We start from the raw sequence: 24,299 nt of genomic DNA on the forward strand, positions 1-24,299 counted from the left end.
AGGATAAACAGGATAAGAAAGAAATTAGGGAAGCAATACCCTTCATAGTTGTCACAAATAATATAAAATACCTTCATGTGACTCTAAGAAAGTAAAAGATCTGTGTAAGAACTTCAAGTCTCTGAAGAAAGAAATTGAAGATCTCAGAAGATGGAAATATCTTCCATGCTCATGGATTGGCAGGACTAATATAATAAAAATGGCCATCTTGCCAAAAGCAATCTATAGATTCAATGCAATTCCCATCAAAATACCAACTCAATTCTTCACAGAGCTAGAAAGAGTAATTTTCAAATTGATCTGGAATAATAAAAAACCTAGGATAGTGAAAACTATTCTCAGCTATAAAAGAACTGTGAGAACTAGAAGGGATTAGGGGAAAGGGGGCAGGAGAGGGAGAATAGCCCATGTCCAGCCAGATCCTCTGGGCAGGCAGACACGGGAGGGATGCCAGACGCTTTCTACTCGGCCCCAGGTGGGCATCTAAGCCACTGACCAAAACCAGGGGACACCATGGAGACAACCTGTAGCCCTAGGGTTATGGGAGAGAGGGCTGAGGGAGAGAGGTTCCCAAACAGGCAAGAGTATACACAGATGAACAAAGACAGTCTATGGTTTTAGAGCTTTATTATAGAAAGGCAGGGAGAAAGGAGAGAAGGTGGAAAGAGAGAGAGAGAGAGAGAGAGCAGTCATGGCCAAGAGGAGAGAAGGCGAGAAAGGAGAGACAGAGAAGAAAGGCTAGAGAGTGTGGGGAATTGCAGGCTGATCTCCAGTCGAGCTGAGGTCTAAACCCTGATGGTCATAATTCACCTACATGACATGGTAGGCATTCCCTCATGCTCCTGGAACTCTGGCCCCTGCCTAAGTTACCACCCTCCACAGCCCCCATAAGAGAAGCATGGTCAGTAGTCACATAAGCAATGGCCCAAGCTTCTGACCTTCAGGCTAAACTCCTCCCCAGTTACCTAGCAACAGTGAAGACCATAAAAGTGGCTGTCAGCAAATTATATCTTATAACTTGGGTATCTTAAGTTTCTGGGCTAATATCAACTTATCAGTGAGTACATATTGTGTGAGTTCCTTTGTGATTGTGTTACCTCACTCAGGATGATGCCCTCCAGGTACATCCATTTGCATAGGAATTTCATAAATTCTTTCTTTTTAATAGCTGAGTAGTACTCTGTTGTGTAAATGTACATTTTCTGTATCCATTCCTCTGCTGAGGGGCATCTGGGTTCTTTCCAGCTTCTGGCTATTATAAATAAGAACGCTATGAACATAGTGGAGCATGTGTCCTTCTTACCAGTTGGGGCATCTTCTGGATATATGCCCAGGAGAGGTATTGCAGGATCCTCCGGTAGTACTATGTCCAATTTTCTGAGGAACCGCCAGACTGATTTCCAGAGTGGTTGTACAAGCTTGCAATCCTAGCAACAATGGAGGAGTGTTCCTCTTTCTCCACATCCTCTCCAGCATCTGCTGTCACCTGAATTTTTGATCTTAGCCATTCTGACTGGTGTGAGCATGAAACTCAAGAAGAATGAAGACCAAAGTGTGGACACTTTGCCCCTTCTTAGAATTGGGAACAAAACACCCATGGAAGGAGTTACAGAGACAAAGTTTTGAGCTGTGATGAAAGGATGGACCATCTAGAGACTGCCATATCTGGGGATCCATCCCATAATCAGCTTCCAAACGCTGACACCACTGCATACACTAGCAAGATTTTGCTGAAAGGACCCAGATAGAGCTGTCTCTTGTGAGACTATGCCAGGGCCTAGCAAACACAGAAGTGGATGCTCACAGTCAGCTATTGGATGGACCACAGGGCACCCAATGGAGGAGCTAGAGAAAGTACCCAAGGAGCTAAAGGGATTCTGTAATTCTATAGGTGGAACAATAATATGAACTATCCAGTACCCCCCTGGAGCTCGTGTCTCTAGCTGCATATGAATCAGAAAATGGCCTAGTCGGCCATCAGTGGAAAGAGAGGCCCATTAGTTGTGCAAACTTTATATGCCTCAGTACAGGGAAACGCCAGGGCCAAGAAGTGGGAGTGGGTGGGTGGGGGAGTGGGTGGGGGAGCGTTTGGGGGACTTCTGGGATAGCATTGGAAATGTAAATGAAATAAATACCCAATTAAAAAAATAAGTGACTGTCAGGCCCCACCTCACTCTCTTACTCATTTGTCCTCTTACCTCTCACATCTCTCACTTCTCTCTCCTCTTTCTTTTCTCTTTGTCTTCTCCTCTCCTCTCTCCTTTCTCTTTCTCTATAACCTTCTCTCTCTCTCTCTCTCTCTCTCTCCCTCTCTCTCTCTCTCTCTCTCCCTCCCTCCCTCTCTTTCTACCTTCTCTTTTCCCTGTATTTCTTTAATAAAGCTCTTAAACCATAAACAGTCTCTGCTCCTTTAAGTTCCACTGCGCACTCTGGTCAGTGTTGGGAACCTCTTCCCCTAATCCCTCTCTCCTGAAACCCTGGGGAGTTAGCAAGATGCTCAGGTGGGGGGGGGTCAGAGGCTTCCCCTTTTCCACCCCTGTCACTTGGGTCAGGCATGCTCACCTGGGGCCCTGTGGAAAAGCATCCAGGAGCTTTGCCTATGTCTGCCTGCCCAGAGTGCAGGAAATCTGGCCAGGCTTTAGACACCTTTTCCTCTCCTACTTTTCTCCAGGGCCCCCAGGCCCCCAATTAATTTTGTTCTCAAAAGAGAATAAGAAGGAGAGAGAGGGAGAGAGAGGAGAGAGGAGAGGAGAAGACAAAGAGAGAGGAGAGTAAGGAGAATAAGAACAAGAGAGCAAGGGGAGTGAGAGAGTGAGGAGGGACCAAACAACCCCTCTTATAGTGGGCTTCTTTATCTTACTGTTGCTAGGTAACTGGCAAGGAGTTTAGCCTGAAGGTCAGAAGCTTGGGACATTGCCTACAGGACTACTAACCATGCTTCTCCTGTGAGGGCTATGGAGGATGGTAACTTCGGCAGGAGCTAGGGTCCAGGAGACATGAGAGAACTCCTTTCATTCCATGTAGGTAAATTATCACCACCAGGTCCCAAGATTCAGACCTCAGCTCAACTGGAAACCAGACTGTCTGTGTATAGCCCAATGCCCCACAAAGAACTTCTGGTAGAATAACCATCCCTGACCTCAAGATGTACTACAGAGCAATTATGATAAAAACTGCATGGTATTGGTTCAATGACAGGAAGGTACATCAATGGAATAGAATTGAAGACCCAGAAAGGAACCCACACACCTATGGTCATTTGATCTTTGACAAAAGAGCTAAAAACATCCAGTGGAATAAAAGACAGCATTTTCAACAAATGATGCTGGTTCAACTGGCTGTTAGCATGTAGAAGAATCCAAATCAATGCATTCTTAACTCTCTGTACAGAGCTCAAGTCCAAGTCAATCACGGACCTACATACAAAACCAGATACATTGAAACTAATAGAAAAGAAAGTGGGGAAGAGCCTTGAGCACATGGGTTCAGGGGGAAATTTCCTGAAGCGAACACCAATAGCTTATGCTCTATGATCAAGAATTGATAAATGAGACCTCATAAAATTGTAAAGCTTCTGTAAGGCAAAGAACACTGTCAATAGGACAAAACAGCAATGAACAGATTGGGAAAACACCTTTACCAATCCTACATCTGATAGAGAACTAATACTCAGTATATACAAAGAACTCAGAAAGTTAGACTCCAGAGAACCAAATAACCCTATTAAAAAATGGGTTACAGAGCTAAACAAAGGATTCTCAACTGAAGAATACTGAATGGCTGAGAAGCACCTAAAGAAATGTTCAACATCCTTATTCACCAGAGAAATGCACATTAAAATGACCCTGAGAATCTACCTCACACCAATCAGAATGGGTAAGGTCAAAAACTCAGGTGACAGTAGATGCTGGCGAGGTTGCAGAGAAAGAGGGAAATTCCTCCACTGCTGGTGGGATTGCATGCTGGTACAACCACTCTGGAAATCAGTTTGGTGGTTCCTCAAAAAAATTGGACATAGTACTACCTGAGGATGCAGCAATACCACTCCTGGACATAAACCCAGAAGATGCTCCAACATGTAATAAGGACACATACTCTACTATGTTTGTAGCAACGTTATTTATAATAGCCAGGAGCTGGAAAGAACTTAGATGTCACACAACAGAGGAATGGATACAGAAAATGTGGTACATTTACACAGTGGAGTACTATTCAGCTATTAAAAACAATGAATTTATGAAATTCTTCAGAAAATGGATGGATCTAGAGGATATCATCCTGATCTACGTAACTCAATAACAAAAGAACACATGATATGCACTCACTGATAAGTGGATATTAGCCCAGAAGCTCAGAATACCCAAGGTACAATTCACAAACCACATGGAACTCAAGAAGGAAGACCAAAGTGTGGACACTTTGATTCTTTTTAGAAGGGGAAACAAAGTACCCATAGAAAACCCTGATATAGCTGTCTCTTGTGAGGCTATGCCAGGGCCTGGCAAACACAGAAGTGGATGCTCACAGTCAGCTATTGGATGGAACAGAGGGCCCCCAATGGAGGAGCTAGAGAAAGTACCCAAGGAGATAAAGGGGTCTGCAACCCTATAGGTGGAACAACAATATAAACTAACCAATACCCCCGGAGCTCATGTCTCTAGCTGCATAGGTATCAGAAGATGGCCTAGTCGGCCATCACTGGAAAGAGAGGCCCCTTGGTCTTGCAAACTTTATATGCCTCAGTACGGGGGAACGCCAGGGCCAAGAAGTGGGAGTGGGTGGGTAGGGGAGTGGGGGAGGAGGGTCTGGGGGGACTTTTGGGATAGCATTTGAAATGTAAATGAAGAAAATACCTAATTAAAAAATAAATTAAAAAGAATACCGATGGAAGGAATTACAGAGACAAAATGTGGAGCAGAAACTGAAGGAATGACCATCAAGAGACTGCCCCACTTGGGGATCCATCCCATATACAATCACCAAACCCAGACACTATTGTGGATGCCAACAAGTGTTTGTTGATAGGAGCCTGATATAGCTGTAGCCTGAGAGGCTTTGCCAGTGCCTGACAAATACAGAAGTGAATGCTCACAACCATTCATTTGACTGAACACAGGGTATCCAATGAAGGAGCTAGAGAAAGCATCCAAGGAGATGAAGGGGTTTACAGCTCCATGGGAAGAAAACAACATGAACTAACCAGTACCCCCAGAGCTCCCTGGGACTGAACTACCAACAAAATAGTACACATGATTGGACTCATGGCTCCAGCTGCATATGGAGCAGAGGATGTCCTAGTTGGTCATCAATGGAAAGACAGGCCCTTGGTTCTGTGAAGGCTCTATGCCATAGTGTAAGGGAATGCCAGGGCTAGGAAGCAGGAGTTGGTGGATTGGTGAGCAGGGGTAGGGAGAATTGATAGGGGGTTTTCAGAGGAGAAACTTGAAAAGGGGATAAAATTTGAAATGTAAATATAGAAAATATCTGATAACAAAAAGAGAGAAGGAACATATAGTGCCTTCATGAAAACACAATGCAAAAGTGCAGGAAAATAGCAGCAAAAACAACAACAAAAACCCCAAATTGTCCTATTAGTAAAACAGTGCCACATCAACAATAGAGGTTATTAAACGTGGCTTGAATATATAAACTACAGAGCTTTTAGGGGGATAGATCTTGAGTTTCCTCTCAAGAACACACATGAGCAAGCAAAGATAGTGGGGGGAAAAACACTTCATAAACTTTACAACCACATCACATTCACAGGAGGGATATAGAACAAACATTTCACATGTGAAATAATGCACTACTTTTAGGAGATAAAACACTTTTAGTGCCCCACCTGATCCATATACAACTATTCATGGCTCAGAGAACCTTGAAGAGGATGGGGGAAAGAAAAATAAGTTGTACCAGCAAGGAGACCAGGAAGTTGGCTGTAAAACAGAAATCTCTTTTATACTTGACAGGGAAGCTACAAGTATGAACTCGCAGCGGTACATGTCCTAAACAAGAGTAGCTTAATGACAACAGCGGCTATCACACTAACATGGATGAGAGACAGTTCACAGGTCTCAATACCTAGAAAAAAGCTACAGGTAATTAATGACTAATTGACTTCTGAGACTTAGAGGATCAGACTCCTCCAGGGATTAGCCACCTGCTAATTTATTCATGGAAAGAAAGCAGTTTGGTTAAAATACAGATATAGGAGACCTAATTGGCCCAACATATAACACACACACACACACACAAATATATATTTGAAATGTGTACACACACACACATATATATACAGGTGTTTGTGTGTGTGTGTGTGTGTGTGTGTATATATATATATATATATATATATATATATATATATATATCCATACATGATTACATGATGTGTGTCCCCAATTATTTTTAAAAGAGTATACATTATAGAAGAATTATTGGGGGAATGTAGTTCTGGTGTGGAGAGAGAAGGATGGAAATAAGAAGAGTACTATGAAATTTTCAAAAACTGTTATAAAATAAAACATATAAAAATGTTTAGGGGAACTTAGGAAATTAGTCTGAACAGGTGAGAGGGTGCGCCAGAGAACCTGACAGCTTCTGGAACAGGCGGAAGCACAGAGGCGCTGAGGCAGCACCCTTTGTGGGCCGGGGACAGCCGGCCACCATCCGGACCGGAGGACAGGTGCCCGCCCGGCTGGGGAGGCGGCCTAAGCCACAGCAGCAGCGGTCGCCATCTTGGTCCGGGACCCGCCGAACTTAGGAAATTAGTCTGAACAGGTGAGAGGGTGCGCCAGAGAACCTGACAGCCTCTGGAACAGGCAGAAGCACAGAGGCGCTGAGGCAGCACCCTGTGTGGGCCGGGGACAGCCAGCCACCTTCCGGACCGGAGGACAGGTGCCCGCCCGGCTGGGGAGGCGACCTAAGCCACAGCAGCAGCGGTCGCCATCTTGGTCCCGGGACTCCAAGGAACTTAGGAATTTAGTCTGCTTAGGTGAGAGTCTGTACCACCTGGGAACTGCCAAAGCAACACAGTGTCTGAGAAAGGTCCTGTTTTGGGCCTTCTTCTTCGGCCAGGAGGAGGTCCAAATACAAGATATCTGCGCACCTTCCCTGTAAGAGAGCTTGCCAGCAGAGAGTGCTCTGAGCACTGAAACTCAGAGGAGAGAATCTGTCTCCCAGGTCTGCTGATAGACGGTAACAGAATCACCAGAAGAACAATCTCTAAACAGAGTCAACTATAACTACTAACTCCAGAGATTACCAGATGGCGAAAGGTAAACGGAGGAATCTTACTAACAGGAACCAAGACCACTCACCATCACCAGAACCCAGCACACCCACTTCGCCCAGTCCAGGGAACCCCAACACACCTGAGTACCTAGACCTAGATTTAAAAGCATATCTCATGATGATGGTAGAGGACATCAAGAAGGACTTTAATAAATCACTTAAAGAAATACAGGAGAACACTGCTAAAGAGTTACAAGTCCTTAAAGAAAAACAGGAAAACACAATCAAACAGGTAGAAGTCCTTACAGAAAAAGAGGAAAAAACATACAAACAGGTGATGGAAATGAACAAAACCATACTAGACCTAAAAAGGGAAGTAGACACAATAAAGAAAACTCAAAGCGAGGCAACACTAGAGATAGAAACCCTAGGAAAGAAATCTGGAACCATAGATTTGAGCATCAGCAACAGAATACAAGAGATGGAAGAGAGAATCTCAGGTGCAGAAGATTCCATAGAGAACATTGGCACAACAATCAAAGAAAATGGAAAATGCAAAAAGATCCTAACTCAAAATATCCAGGAAATCCAGGACACAATAAGAAGACCAAACGTACGGATAATAGGAGTGGATGAGAATGAAGATTTTCAACTCAAAGGTCCAGCAAACATCTTCAACAAAATTATTGAAGAAAACTTCCCAAATCTAAAGAATGAGATGCATATGAACATACAAGAAGCCTACAGAACTCCAAATAGACTGGACCAGAAAAGAAATTCCTCCCGACACATAATAATCAGAACATCAAATGCACTAAATAAAGATAGAATACTAAAAGCAGTAAGGGAAAAAGGTCAAGTAACATATAAAGGCAAGCCTATCAGAATTACACCAGATTTTTCACCAGAGACTATGAAAGCCAGAAGAGCCTGGACAGATGTTATACAGACACTAAGAGAACACAAACTGCAGCCCAGGCTACTATACCCAGCCAAACTCTCAATTATCATAGAGGGAGAAACCAAAGTATTCCACGACAAAACCAAATTCACGCATTATCTCTCCACGAATCCAGCCCTTCAAAGGATAATAACAGAAAAAAACCAATACAAGAACGGGAACAACGCCCTAGAAAAAACAAGAAGGTAATCCCTCAACAAACCTAAAAGAAGACAGCCACAAGAACAGAATGCCACCTTTAACAACTAAAATAACAGGAAGCAACAATTACTTTTCCTTAATATCTCTTAACATCAATGGTCTCAACTCGCCAATAAAAAGACATAGACTAACAAACTGGCTACACAAACAAGACCCAACATTTTGCTGCTTACAGGAAACTCATCTCAGAGAAAAAGATAGACACTACCTCAGAATGAAAGGCTGGAAAACAATTTTCCAAGCAAATGGTATGAAGAAACAAGCAGGAGTAGCCATCCTAATATCTGATAAGATTGACTTCCAACCCAAAGTCATCAAAAAAGACAAGGAGGGACACTTCATTCTCATCAAAGGTAAAATCCTCCAAGAGGAACTCTCAATTCTGAATATCTATGCTCCAAATACAAGAGCAGCCACATTCACTAAAGAAACTTTAGTAAAGCTCAAAGCACACATTGCACCTCACACAATAATAGTGGGAGACTTCAACACACCACTTTCACCAATGGACAGATCATGGAAACAGAAACTAAACAGGGACACACTGAAACTAACAGAAGTGATGAAACAAATGGATCTGACAGATATCTACAGAACATTTTATCCTAAAACAAAAGGATATACCTTCTTCTCAGCACCTCATGGTACCTTCTCCAAAATTGACCACATAATAGGTCACAAATCAGGCCTCAACAGATTCAAAAATATTGAAATTGTCCCATGTATCCTATCAGATCACCATGCACTAAGGCTGATCTTCAATAACAAAATAAATAACAGAAAGCCAACATTCACATGGAAACTGAACAACACTCTTCTCAATGATACCTTGGTCAAGGAAGGAATAAAGAAAGAAATTAAAGACTTTTTAGAGTTTAATGACAATGAAGCCACAACGTACCCAAACCTTTGGGACACAATGAAAGCATTTCTAAGAGGGAAACTCATAGCTATGAGTGCCTTCAAGAAAAAACGGGAGAGAGCACATACTAGCAGCTTGACAACACATCTAAAAGCTCTAGAAAAAAAGGAAGCAAATTCACCCAAGAGGAGTAGACGGCAGGAAATAATCAAACTCAGGGGTGAAATCAACCAAGTGGAAACAAGAAGAACTATTCAAAGAATTAACCAAACGAGGAGTTGGTTCTTTGAGAAAATCAACAAGATAGATAAACCCTTAGCTAGACTCACTAAAGGGCACAGGGACAAAATCCTAATTAACAAAATCAGAAATGAAAAGGGAGACATAACAACAGATCCTGAAGAAATCCAAAACACCATCAGATCCTTCTACAAAAGGCTATACTCAACAAAACTGGAAAACCTGGACGAAATGGACAAATTTCTGGACAGATACCAGGTACCAAAGTTGAATCAGGATCAAGTTGACCTTCTAAACAGTCCCATATCCCCTAAAGAAATAGAAGCAGTTATTAATAGTCTCCCAGCCAAAAAAAGCCCAGGACCAGACGGGTTTAGTGCAGAGTTCTATCAGACCTTCAAAGAAGATCTAACTCCAGTTCTGCACAAACTTTTTCACAAGATAGAAGTAGAAGGTATTCTACCCAACTCATTTTATGAAGCCACTATTACTCTGATACCTAAACCACAGAAAGATCCAACAAAGATAGAGAACTTCAGACCAATTTCTCTTATGAACATCGATGCAAAAATTCTTAATAAAATTCTCGCTAACCGAATCCAAGAACACATTAAAGCAATCATCCATCCTGACCAAGTAGGTTTTATTCCAGGGATGCAGGGATGGTTTAATATACGAAAATCCATCAATGTAATCCATTATATAAACAAACTCAAAGACAAAAACCACATGATCATCTCATTAGATGCAGAAAAAGCATTTGACAAGATCCAACACCCATTCATGATAAAAGTTCTGGAAAGATCAGGAATTCAAGGCCAATACCTAAACATGATAAAAGCAATCTACAGCAAACCAGTAGCCAACATCAAAGTAAATGGAGAGAAGCTGGAAGCAATCCCACTAAAATCAGGGACTAGACAAGGCTGCCCACTTTCTCCCTACCTTTTCAACATAGTACTTGAAGTATTAGCCAGAGCAATTCGACAACAAAAGGAGATCAAGGGGATACAAATTGGAAAAGAGGAAGTCAAAATATCACTTTTTGCAGATGATATGATAGTATATATAAGTGACCCTAAAAATTCCAACAGAGAACTCCTAAACCTGATAAACAGCTTCGGTGAAGTAGCTGGATATAAAATTAACTCAAACAAGTCAATGGCCTTTCTCTACACAAAGAATAAACAGGCTGAGAAAGAAATTAGGGAAACAACACCCTTCTCAATAGCCACAAATAATATAAAATATCTCGGCGTGACTCTAACGAAGGAAGTGAAAGATCTGTATGATAAAAACTTCAAGTCGCTGAAGAAAGAAATTAAAGAAGATCTCAGAAGATGGAAAGATCTCCCATGCTCATGGATTGGCAGGACCAGCATTGTAAAAATGGCTATCTTGCCAAAAGCAATCTACAGATTCAATGCAATCCCCATTAAAATTCCAACTCAATTCTTCAACGAATTAGAAGGAGCAATTTGCAAATTCATCTGGAATAACAAAAAACCGAGGATAGCAAAAACTCTTCTCAAGGATAAAAGAACCTCTGGTGGAATCACCATGCCTGACCTAAAGCTTTACTACAGAGCAATTGTGATAAAAACTGCATGGTACTGGTATAGAGACAGACAAGTGGACCAATGGAATAGAATTGAAGACCCAGAAATGAACCCACACACCTATGGTCACTTGATATTCGACAAGGGAGCCAAAACCATCCAGTGGAAGAAAGACAGCATTTTCAACAATTGGTGCTGGCACAACTGGTTGTTATCATGTAGAAGAATGCGAATCGATCCATACTTATCTCCTTGTACTAAGGTCAAATCTAAGTGGATCAAGGAACTTCACATAAAACCAGAGACACTGAAACTTATAGAGGAGAAAGTGGGGAAAAGCCTTGAAGATATGGGCACAGGGGAAAAATTCCTGAACAGAACAGCAATGGCTTGTACTGTAAGATCGAGAATTGACAAATGGGACCTAATGAAACTCCAAAGTTTCTGCAAGGCAAAAGACACTGTCTATAAGACAAAAAGACCACCAACAGACTGGGAAAGGATCTTTACCTATCCTAAATCAGATAGGGGACTAATATCCAACATATATAAAGAACTCAAGAAGGTGGACCTCAGAAAATCAAATAACCCCCTTAAAAAATGGGGCTCAGAACTGAACAAAGAATTCTCACCTGAGGAATACCGAATGGCAGAGAAGCACCTGAAAAAATGTTCAACATCCTTAATCATCAGGGAAATGCAAATCAAAACAACCCTGAGATTCCACCTCACACCAGTGAGAATGGCTAAGATCAAAAATTCAGGTGACAGCAGATGCTGGCGAGGATGTGGAGAAAGAGGAACACTCCTCCATTGTTGGTGGGATTGCAGGCTTGTACAACCACTCTGGAAATCAGTCTGGCGGTTCCTCAGAAAATTGGACATAGTACTACCGGAGGATCCAGCAATACCTCTCCTGGGCATATATCCAGAAGAAGCCCCAACTGGTAAGAAGGACACATGTTCCACTATGTTCATAGCAGCCTTATTTATAATAGCCAGAAACTGGAAAGAACCCAGATGCCCCTCAACAGAGGAATGGATACAGAAAATGTGGTACATCTACACAATGGAGTACTACTCAGCTATTAAAAAGAATGAATTTATGAAATTCCTAGCCAAATGGATGGACCTGGAGAGCATCATCCTGAGTGAGGTAACACAATCACAAAGGAACTCACACAATATGTACTCACTGATAAGTGGATACTAGCCCAAAACCTAGGATACCCACGATATAAGATACAATTTCCTAAACACATGAAACTCAAGAAAAATGAAGACTGAAGTGTGGACACTATGCCCCTCCTTAGAAGTGGGAACAAAACACCCATGGAAGGAGTTACAGAAACAAAGTATGGAGCTGAGATGAAAGGATGGACCATGTAGAGACTGCCATATCCAGGGATCCACCCCATAATCAGCTTCCAAATGCTGACACCATTGCATACACTAGCAAGATTTTACTGAAAGGACCCAGATGTAGCTGTCTCTTGTGAGACTATGCCGGGGCCTAGCAAACACAGAAGTGGATGCTCACAGTCAGCTAATGGATGGATCACAGGGCTCCCAATGGAGGAGCTAGAGAAAGTACCCAAGGAGCTAAAGGGATCTTCAACCCTATAGGTGGAACAACATTATGAACTAACCAGTACCCCTGAGCTCTTGACTCTAGCTGCATATGTATCAAAAGATGGCCTAGTCGGCCATCACTGGAAAGAGAGGCCCATTGGACACGCAGACTTTGTGTGCCCCGGTACAGGGGAACGCCAGGGCCAAAGGGGGGGAGTTGGTGGGTAGGGGAGTGGGGGTGGGTGGGTAAGGGGGACTTTTGGTATAGCATTGGAAATGTAAATGAGCTAAATACCTAATAAAAAATGGAAAAAAAATGTTTAGGAAGAATAAAGGACATTTTACTGTTTTCAGTCTTCTGAAAGTATTTCCTCACATCCTAGCAGTTGCGATTAATGGCCAAGAGAAAATAAAAGTGATAAAAAATATTTAAAATTAGTTTAGTTTGTAGGCAATATAATAATATACATAAAATATCTTAAAGATCACACCAGAAGCCAGGTATAGTGGCACATTCCTTTAATCCCTGCAGAGGCAGGCAGATTTCTGAGTTCAAGGCCAGCCTGGTCTACAAAGTGAGTTCTAGTATAGCCAGGGCTATACAGAGAAAATCTGTCTCGAAAAAAAAAAAGAAAAAAGAAAAAGAAAAGAAAAGAAAAGAAAAGAAAAGAGAAGAAAAGAAAAGAAAAGAAAAGAAAAGAAAGGAAAACATATCACACCAGAAAAAGGAAAGATTTCATTATATATGTAAATTTTGGGAAAATTCGATAAGCTTTTGTAAGAATCTTGCATTCTATAACTTGTTTGCTTTATTTCTATTGACTTCTAGTAGATATTACTAGCAGATTCTGATTTTCTTTAGACGGGATATTTGTCATATTTATTTAAATATAAGGATGGTTTTCTTTTTAAAGTGCCTTTAAATTCCAGAATCGTAGCCATAAAGGTGACCTAGGTTAAACTCAGTGGATAGCTAAACAGAACAAATCAAAGAAAGAAACAAAAACAAAAGTGCAATAATGTCCGGAATTGACAAGGGGCAGTTGCAGGAGATGGAAGGGGAGAATAACTAGAGCACATTTTTACATATATAAAAAGTAAGCCAAGGGAGTGTATTAATAAAGTGTCTGATGTATTTATGGAAAACTGTTTTCTAGAAAACATTTGAAAACGAAATTCTGAAAACAAGAGATCTGTCCATTTCTGGCAAGTTTAGGATATATAAGATATTCCATTCAGGTGGGTTTGCTTTCAGATTGTCAGTCACTTTTACACTGACTTTATTCAGATTTGCAAGCCCCAACATAGTATTATATTTTTATATTTAATGTAAACTCTTTGATAATTTTATACATAAGTACACTATTTCATCATTACCACTCACATCTCTCCCATCCAACACCTCACATGAACTCTATGCTCTCTCATAATCATGCCATATATATATACATACATACACACACACATATATATATATATATATATATACACACACACAAGCATATAAGCCTTCACATATACATATCCTGTTAAAACCATTTAGTGTTGATTATGTGCACTTAGGGTTGAACACTGGGACTGGAGTAACCGTCAGAGAACTCAGTCCTGGCTGGAGAAGTCAGATTCTCCCTCTCTCATCGGCTTTTAACTGCTTGAACCTCTTGATCTCTGGTAAAACCTCATGAAATTTCCCCATCCAGTTGCAGGACTCTTGGTGTTATCACTGTGCTCGCCTTGGTAAGGTAAACACAGATCAGTATTTTGGGGGTGTAGCTTTCCTGTAGTGATATAAGGTACTATCTCACAGCATACTTGCCCCTCATTTGTTTCTTATAACCTTTCCAAACTTATTTTGTTATGCACCCTGAGCCTCGGGTGTAGATGTCATGCTACAGATGCATCAGTTGTGGCTGGAGAATTTAGAGATAATTATCTGCAGTTTTGCCCAGTTGTGCCTTTCCATCTGGCCTCCATCTGTTAAAAAATGAGACTTCTTTGACGAGACTAAAGAAGTCTACCTGAAGATACAAGAGTAAGTATTTCAAATATGGTTAAAATCATAGCTGTTGAAAATTGGAAGAAGTGTGATCTCCTCTGTGATGGTTTGTATAAGCTTGGGGCAGGGAGTGGCACTATTAGAAGGTGTGGCCTTCTTGGAGTAGGTGTGTCACTGTGGGTGTGAGCTTTAATACACTAGTCATAGCTGCCTGGAAGTCAGTCTTCCACTAGCAGCCTTCAGATGAAGATGTAGATCTCTCAGCTCAGTCCGCACCATGCCTGCCTAGATGCTGCCACACTCCCCACTTGATAATAGACTAGGATTCTGACTTGGTACACCAGCCCCAAATAAAGTTGTCCTTTATAAGACTTGTCTTGGCCATGCTGTCCACAGCAGTAAAACTCTAACTACATCACCCTCTATGATGTATGACTTCATGAGGCATGAGTAGTAAGTTGGGTTTACACTATCAGGCTTAGTATGGAGCATGTCTTAAGTCTAATCACATAGTATGTGGTTACCACCATAATTTTAGTGTCTCTGCTGCACACTTAAGTACATCTTGCCATGCATGCAGTCATGCTGGATTGTAAGCTCTGTAGCTGACTAAGAACTATTGATTACTTTTCTCCCTTGGCAGGTTCCATAGCATCTTAGATATATTAGATATAGTCCTAAAAGAGGTGATACAAGCTTCAATTAAATACATTGCTGGGAGCCACCGAAATACTAAAAATGCTCAGTATTTTACATAGCAGGCATTCTGAATTTTTTTTAAAATAATGTTGATTAAATAGTAAATTACGAATGCTTGTTAATATATCTTTTCATAGATTTAATAATTATAATGAGAATAAAATCATATATAACTAAAAGTCATAAACATTAAGAGTTTTATTGTAAATTTAAAACAATGACAAAATCACTCTAACAAATATACATTTCTCTCTTTTCAAGAATTCTAACAGAGGATATGGACATAGGACAATATTGCATGTTGCATGAGTTCATTCTGACTGAATTATCTAAGAAGCTAGACTCTCAGTGGCCTTCTTCCTCTACTTTTATAGGAATTTATGCACTCTCTCTGGTGGGAATTTGGGCAGGTTCACATGGAATCAGTAAAGTTTCCACCCCACAAACCCATGTACTACTTCTTCAGGAATATATACTCCATTAATCTCTGCCATCCCATGGTTGTTAACCCAAAAATGTTTGGGAAATTTGTGAGAGAAAACAACCCCATCACCCACCCTCAATACATGACTCAGCTCTATTTCATCCTCAGTTTTGTGACTGCAAAATGCCACTTGTTAGCAGCAATTTCATATGAACCCCATGTTGCTATCTATAATCCTTTGGTTTACAATGTGACCATATTCTCTCAGATTTACAGTTCCTTGATTTCAGAAGTACATATTATTGGTGTAGTTTGTAGATCAGCTCACACAGGCTTCATGATCTCTATATAGCTTGGTAACATAGGCATGATTGACTACCATTTTATGGTCTTCTCACCACACAAAACACCCCCACTTATGTTAAAGTTCTTCTTTAATGATTTTTAATTATTATTTTACTTAATAATCTTTCATCCTTTTCACTTACTCATTAAGTTAAGGTTCTTATGTTAAAATTTTTTTGATTTTATACTTTGGTACATTTAACAATGTTGCACCCAACTTGGCTAATCTCACTTCTTAATTCATCATCATCCTCATGATAATCAATATGCCACAGAAAATGCCTTTAGAACATATTGGTCCCTTATCTTGTCACTGATGTGGTTTTTTGTTTGCTGCATTTATGTGTTTCTCGCAATCATCAATCAGCTCCAAAGACCAAGGGAAAGTACCCTTCATGGTTTATACCACTGCTCTGCCCATACTTAACCCCTTGATCTACAACGTAAAGAATAAGTGCATCTGAATTGCCCTGAGAAAATTGCTAGAAAGAAAAATCATTCGTGTCAACTTAACTAATAAGGATTTACTTATTAAAATAGAGTCATCAAATAATACACTATTTCAATTACTATTATTTATTTTAATCCATTTATCAATCTAGGCATTTGTTCCAAAATTTGAATATATCTAACTAGATATATTACTGTTTCTTGTATAAATTTGATCACATATGTATCACAGAAAAAAAGGTAATTGAGATACTGTGAATAGAATCCACATATTTAGTTTATTATATCAATGGCATTAATGTAATGTGTCTTTGATTGTACAGTTGGTTAGAAAGCTCTACTTTGCTTATTATAAATGAAGATATTTTATTGATTATTTATTATTGAAATGATTACAAAGAAGATATTTTTAAAAATTCAAGCAATCTAGTTTATCAACGTGAAAAAAAACACTAAAAATAAAAGTATGATACTTGTGATTTCTATTTTGGAGATGACCCTTGAAAATCCACTTACTGTCCTCTTCTTTATTGGACTTTATTTGGTTTCCTTCTGTAGTATATTATTTTAGTACATTACTTTATTATATCACTATGGTCATTTACAATCTATGTCATAGAAACTTCTGTGTACTGACCATGTCTGATCCAGGATACTAGTGGTATATCTATTGATTCTTAAGTTTGTACCTCCCCATTTTAGTCAAAATTATTGAGACTGACATATACAAGCAGAAGTTTTTGTTGTCACTAATTATTGCTGTCCAGGTCCTAGAACAACACTTAAAGCTTATTACATCCTTAATAACTTTCTAATGTCTTTTATGAAATATTAAGGGAAGTTTCTGAATTCTATACCATCTATAACCATCAATGATTTGTTATCATTCCGTGGTGCTATATTTACTTTTAACTAAATTTAGTTTAGCACAGCTTTGTAAATCAAATATTTCATGGTTCACTTATGTCCTTACCTTAAGGAAATGTTAAAACTAATAACTGGACTATCACAAAGAAAGATTTAAATGTTTTAGTCTTGATTAGAATTGCTCTGACAAACCATCCCACATGAGATAATGTGTGGATAACTGATTCATTAAATCCTGTTAATTATAGAAATTCTTATTTTTTAATTTTTTAATTTATTTTTTAATTAGGTATTTTCTTCATTTACATTTCAAATGCTATCCCAAAAGTCCCCCCAGACCCTCCCCCCCACCACCACTTCCTACCCACCCACTCCCACTTCTTGTCCCTGGTGTTCCCCTGTACTGAGGCATATAAAGTTTGCAAGACCACGGGGCCTTTCTTCCCAATGATGGCCGACTAGGCCATCTTCTGATACATATGCAGCTAGAGTCAAGAGCTCCGGGGTACTGGTTAGTTCATATTGTTGTTCCACCTATAGGGTTGCAGATCCCTTTAGCTCCTTGGGTACTTACTCTAGCTCCTCCATTGGGGGCCTTGTGTTCCATCCAATAGTTGACTGTGAGCATCCACTTCTGTGTTTGCCAGGCACCGGCATAGTCTCACAAGAGACAGCTATATCAGGGTCCTTTCAGCAAAATTTTGCTGGTGTATGCAATGGTGTCAGCGTTTGGAGGCTGATTTTTCTTGGTGTTCATACTTTTGAGAAGTTGAAAATAAAGAAGTTTGAATATTTATGGTTCAAATATAAAATTTGTGGATTTTATGTTAATAGTACTAATCAATACTCTTGTATTACTATTTTCCATGTCATAAGATATTCCACCTATGATGAAACATAATAATTGTGGCACATATTCCATCACACATATATATATATATATATATATATATATATATATGTGTGTGTGTGTGTGTGTGTGTGTGTGTGTACACACATATATATACACATACATATACATGTACATATATATGCATATATATATTGATATTTGTGAATATGTGTGTGTGTACAATGTGATATATTAAAGGTGGCAACTGAAAAACCCCATATTATTAAGTGTAATATTCTGAGTAGCCAGTAGAGTTGTTTTGTTGTATTGATTTATTTCTTTATTTATCCATCCATACATTCAATTTTACAGGGCTGGATAAATAATCATATTATTCTCCAATTAATCAATTATTGTTACTCACAATCTTTTTCATATTCCATATTTTGTTTGTGTAGGACTTCAGAAGAAGGAAGAGGAATAAATGATGTGGGTACAATTCTGTAGAGTTGTCCGTCTATAGCAGTCTGGAGGATTCTAATATTATATGATATGTTCAAATTGAGTACAGAATAAAGTTGAATTTCACTATCTCAACATATTCCTTATTATTCATGATGTCCATGTATCTGAGCTTATGGGGATTCTACTATTAATGTGTTGATCATAGATGGAAAAGAAACACTAAAATATAATAAAATCAACATATAATATATAATATACACATATATGCATAAATATATACATTAATGTGCATTAATAAAAATAAATACAAAATAGAATGTAAAACAAAAGCCTAATTTATATTAAAAGCTGAATATGAAAAAATGTAGATAGTTACTATATATCTAATAAACTGTGATTTGCTAACTTTCAATTCTTTCACTATAATTTATATCATATGCAATACTGTTTCTGGTATTTTCAAAAAGTTTTATATTTCATGTAAATTTTCAGTTTCTCTAAGTAACCACACTAGTAAAACTATTCAATGAATGCATGCCTGTTTCCTATGAAAATTAGCATCAAAGATACTTTTAACTCTTTTCAAACATTAAAGATCTGTATTTTGTTGAATGTAATAATGTGTTAATTTTATGATAAATGCTTTGTATTAATTTCAATGTTTTCTTTCTTTAATGCTTACAGAAAAAATAAGGGATAAATTATGTAAAGCAAAATAAATTGGTTAGAATCGATGACATATACTTTAGTTACAAATCATTTTGATAGTTTAAGAATTTAGATTGTTCTGTTTTTTTAAGTATTTAGCCCTGATAGAACACACCTGATTCTGTAGTCGCAATGGTGCCCTATCCTCTTTGTTAGACCATTTAATGTTCTCCTGAGTTTCTTAAACTGGGAACAAACCAAGGCAGCTTTAATACTTGTGGAAACTGGTTATGCCTCTGGGTTCTCTATCTGTTTGTTTCTCAATACTAACTGTAGAATGTTCAATGCCTGCTCTGCCCAGTTCCCGAAAATTCCTAAGAATTATCCAGAATCTCATATCGCCTCACGCCTGCTGGATCAGAGTCATCATTTTCATCCGACTGTTCAGTGATCTACATACTCAAAACCTTGATTGGGAGCTGAACGTTTAGACATGACATGGAATTATTAAACAACTTGACAATTGGGAGTTAGCACTGTTAATTGCGTATTTTCTCATTAGCCTATCTTTAGAATAATGAGAGTCCTAAGGGAAAGTTTTATTTCTGAAGTAGATAAACTTAGGACAGAGGTTCACAACTGCCCAGTTGACTGCATGTCTGAAATTGAATCTTCAGAGGAACAAAGTCCTGGAAGATGATGACTGGAGATGCAGACCAGGGTCAAAGGTACTGCTGCCATTGAGGACTAGGTTTGTCTTCTTAATACTAAATGTAGAATGTTCAATGCCTGCTTTGGCAATTTCCAGATTAGAACCATTGACCAGCAGCAATTAAAACTTGATATTTAGTATCTCAAGAAAAGCAACATAGTATGTTTGTTTCACATACTCAAATGTCTTATTTAGGATTATGAGGAGTGGAGCAATCACTGTCAGAAGTCAGGCAGAAATAGCAGAAAATCCCGAATCATTCTTCCAATTATTTCCTTATTCTTAAAAGTGCAACAAAATAGTAATGGGGCAGACATGAATTACTGAGGAGACAGAAAAATAATTCCAAGTAGCCATCTGGTTAGCTGTGTACTTCATTTCACCAGGAAGTGCAAGGTTCAGAAATTGCAACATCTTAAGGACATTGTAGAAAGGATGAATCTATTTAAAGATTTTGGAGAATCCCACCCTGTCTGTAACAGTTTTAGATAGGGTATAAAAGGATATACATACTTTCCAATTAATAAAGGAATACTGTTTAGTGACACTCTTTCAAGTAGAATAAAGAGCATTCTAAAATATGGACGGTTAATCAATATAATTTAGGAACTGTAAGTAACCAAATGTGTCCATCACAGAGCTAGAGAGTTGTATGAGTGAAGAGTCAAGGAGGAAAAGAGAGTGAACAGTTTTTGGTTTACATATAAACTGGAAAAGAATCATTTCTCTAGATCTTTAAAAACAAATTATCAACAGACTTAGGATGCAGTATAGACCAAGAGCTTGAATTTTTCCCCATTTTCAAACAAGCAACTTTCATAACATTCCTGTATGATTATTAAAGTATAACATTTATGTTTTCAAATATCAAAATCTCTTATAACATGTTAATTTATCTCTTATAACATGTTAATTTCAAAAGCAATTTGCAGGTTAATACATTTATTTGTCCATGCTTAATTTATTTCCACTTTTTTATTTAATAAATCATAGTAGCTATTTGGTATTAAACTTCTATTTTACTATGTAATGAATTCAAGTTATTTTTGTCCTGTATAGATAAGGTTATAGTAACTTTGAAGACATGCTGGCCACAACATATATTTCTTACCATGAGAAATGCATAACGTCCATTAAATTTAAGTCAAAAAGGAAAACCTGTCATGGGACTAGACTGTGTAAAACACTCTTAATCAGTGATTCATACTATGATGACTATGATTTACATAATTAATCTCAATTACAAGATCAGACACCTACTTCTACATTACAGAATTTCTAGCCTATTAAACTAGGTTTTGGTTAGGTACATAATTTGAACTTAATATAATTAAATGTTACAAGTTTTGTACTTTTATTTTATTCTGATAAACTGTGGCCAAAATGAATTTCCATTGAAAAATATTAAATCTATAGGCATTTAAATAATTGAATTGTGAAACATTGTTATAAATTATAGTATTATAAAAATATTAGCAGCAAATCTTTGAGTAATAAAAACATTAATTAGTATCAAAAATTGGGGGTTGTGAATTTACTCAAGTTTTGTTTACTATGCAACATTACTGAAAATATTAGTACACTCCTCTATTTAATGTAAGCCCATGAGTATGGAGTAATAATTCAAATATAACTTTTATTGTCTTTTCTTTCTAGTTTTATTTATCTTGTAAATTTTTCACACATTTTTGAGTCCAATTTTTACTTAATTTATTATAGTAAGGCAGATTTAGGCTGTGAATTCTTTAAAGCAGAGCAGATGTTACAATTGTTTGTAATGCTGCAGTGACCTAATGCCATCGTAATTTCCTATGTAATATAGCAATATTTAGAGTGAGATGGTGATTAAGAGACTGAGAGAAATCTAGGAGGAAGTAAGCATGATAATAAAATTATTTTATGCACTATAATGACTCCCAAGTATACACCTAATTTTTTTTCATAATTTTATAGTTTCATCCTTAATTTTTTCGTTCGTTTGTTTGTTTGTTTGTTTGTTTGTTTGTTTGTTTTGAGACAGGGTTTATCTGTATAGCCCTGGCTATCCTGGAACTCACTTTGTAGACCAGGGTGGCCTTGAACTCAGAAATCTGCCTGCTTCTGCCTCACAAGTGCTGGGATTAAAGTCCTGGGCCACCACCGCCTGACTAATCCTTAATTTTTAGGTAGTACAGACTTCCACATACTACCAGAAGAGATTTCCATTCATGAAATTTTGCATATTGTTAAAAACTCTATATCAAATAAATTTGAGAGGCAAATAAATAATTTTAATATTTTTAATAAGGTATTTTCTTCACTTATATTTCAAATGCTATCCCAAAAGTCCCCCCATACCCCCCCCTCCCCCCTACCCACCCAATCCTTGGCCCTGGTGTTCCCCTGTACTGAGGCATATAAAGTTTGCAAGACCAAGGGGCCTCTCTTCCCAGTGATGGCCGACTAGGCCATCTTCTGATACCAATGCAGCGAGGCACACGAGCTCTGGGAAGGTACTGGTTAGTTAATATAGGGTTGCAGATCCCTTTAGCTCCTTGGGTACTTTCTCTAGCTCCTCCATTGGGGGTCCTGTAATCCATCCAATAGCTGACTGTGAGCATCCACTTCTGTTTTTGCTAGGCCCCGGCGTAGTCTCACAAGAGACAGCTGTATCAGGGTCCTTTTGCAAATTCTTGCTACTATATGCAATGGTGTCAATGTCTGCAGGCTGATTAAGGGATGGATCCCTGAATATGGCAGTCTCTAGATGGTCCATCCTTGATATACTTTTATGAAAGTGTCTCATTTTGATTTCATTGATGTTGAATCATTATTGGCATATGTTTATAAATATATTTACACTTCACATATTGACATGTCTGATCTATAGGTTTTTATTTTTCATTAACACTCTCATTTCACTTTAAACATTGTTGTCTTTAGAGTATAACTATTGCAGATATTTAGGGCATTTCATATTAAGTCCTATGGCAGATTCATTTAGTCATTGTTGGTTCCTCTCCTCATTTTCATCCCTTTAAGCTTTAAAACCCTTTACTTAACTCTTTCTTTCATACACATACTTTGATCATATTCACTCTCCTTCCCCAAACATTTCCTAGGTCCAGCTCTTTTCCTTCCTTTGCTGCTCTATCCTGTTGTTGCAGTTTTCTCATTGTAGCTAATTTGTTCTTTCCATATATTCATGAATATATGATGTCCTTCTGTCATATGGTCAATGCTCTGGTACTCCACTTTAAGAGAAAGCTGATGTGCCCTCTCTCAGCAGTTATACAGTGCCAATAGCTCCTCAGGTAAGGTGAACTCTGTGTGGAACTCACCTTTCTCTGCTGGCACATGATCTGGCTTTGGCTTACACTGTTCCTGGGCAAGCTCTCACAAAACTGAGTCTTGAGCATCTGCTCTGCTGTGCTGTGCCCAGATATATGTTTGTGTTTTCTTTATTTGTGTTTGAGTTTCTAAGTAATCTTGAAGTTGAAGTCTTCTAGAGATATCAGTAATTTAACCAGTGTCTACTTAACTCTGTGATCTTTCTTGAAATTTATGTTGTTATTTATGCAAGGTTTAAATATTTGCATTTTAAAAACATTTATTCTCCTTTTTACTTTTTAATTATTAAAGTCTAATTCAGTTAGGAATTTCCTTTATATTCACAATCAATAATTGATTCACAATTCAATAGGTTAGAGGATAATAGTTATTGTTTCCCCTAATTAATCTATTTCTGCATTGCAACCCTTCTTAGTGCACAACATATAAATGGAAAAGGAAGGACTGAGTTGAGTCTGTTTCTATAATTTTAATATGTAGAGATATCCATTTTTTCATTTGAGAGAATGTCAATATAACCTAACAACACAAAATGATACTGCAGATTTTCTGAGTAATAAGATACTAGCAATACTAATTTCTTTCCATTATAAATAATAAAAATGCATTGTATTAGCTAACAGTGTCATTGATAAATAATGGGAGTGAATATGGGCACATTGTCTTAATGGCTTCACTATGTAACCAACAGTGACTGACTTTGTTCCTCTCAAGAATTGCTCCAGAAGACAAATCCCCTTCCAAGTAGTACCATATGTCCAGGACTTAATCCTAGAATTACCGTGTGACCACTAAATAATAATATCCTCATCACGTGTCAAGTATGTATTTTAGTAGCACCATGTTTACAGTATTGAATACAATGCTTCACTAGATGTAAATTGATTTTCACATTTTGAAACATAA

General features: G+C 38.3%; 1 pseudogene; it reads left to right on the forward strand.

Moving 5' to 3' along the window:
* Positions 15,598 to 16,553, forward strand: Olfr953-ps1 (olfactory receptor 953, pseudogene 1; annotated as a pseudogene).

The sequence above is a fragment of the Mus musculus genome, chromosome 9 (genome assembly GCF_000001635.26).
Source record: "Mus musculus strain C57BL/6J chromosome 9, GRCm38.p6 C57BL/6J".
In the NCBI taxonomy this organism is placed as follows: domain Eukaryota; kingdom Metazoa; phylum Chordata; class Mammalia; order Rodentia; family Muridae; genus Mus; species Mus musculus.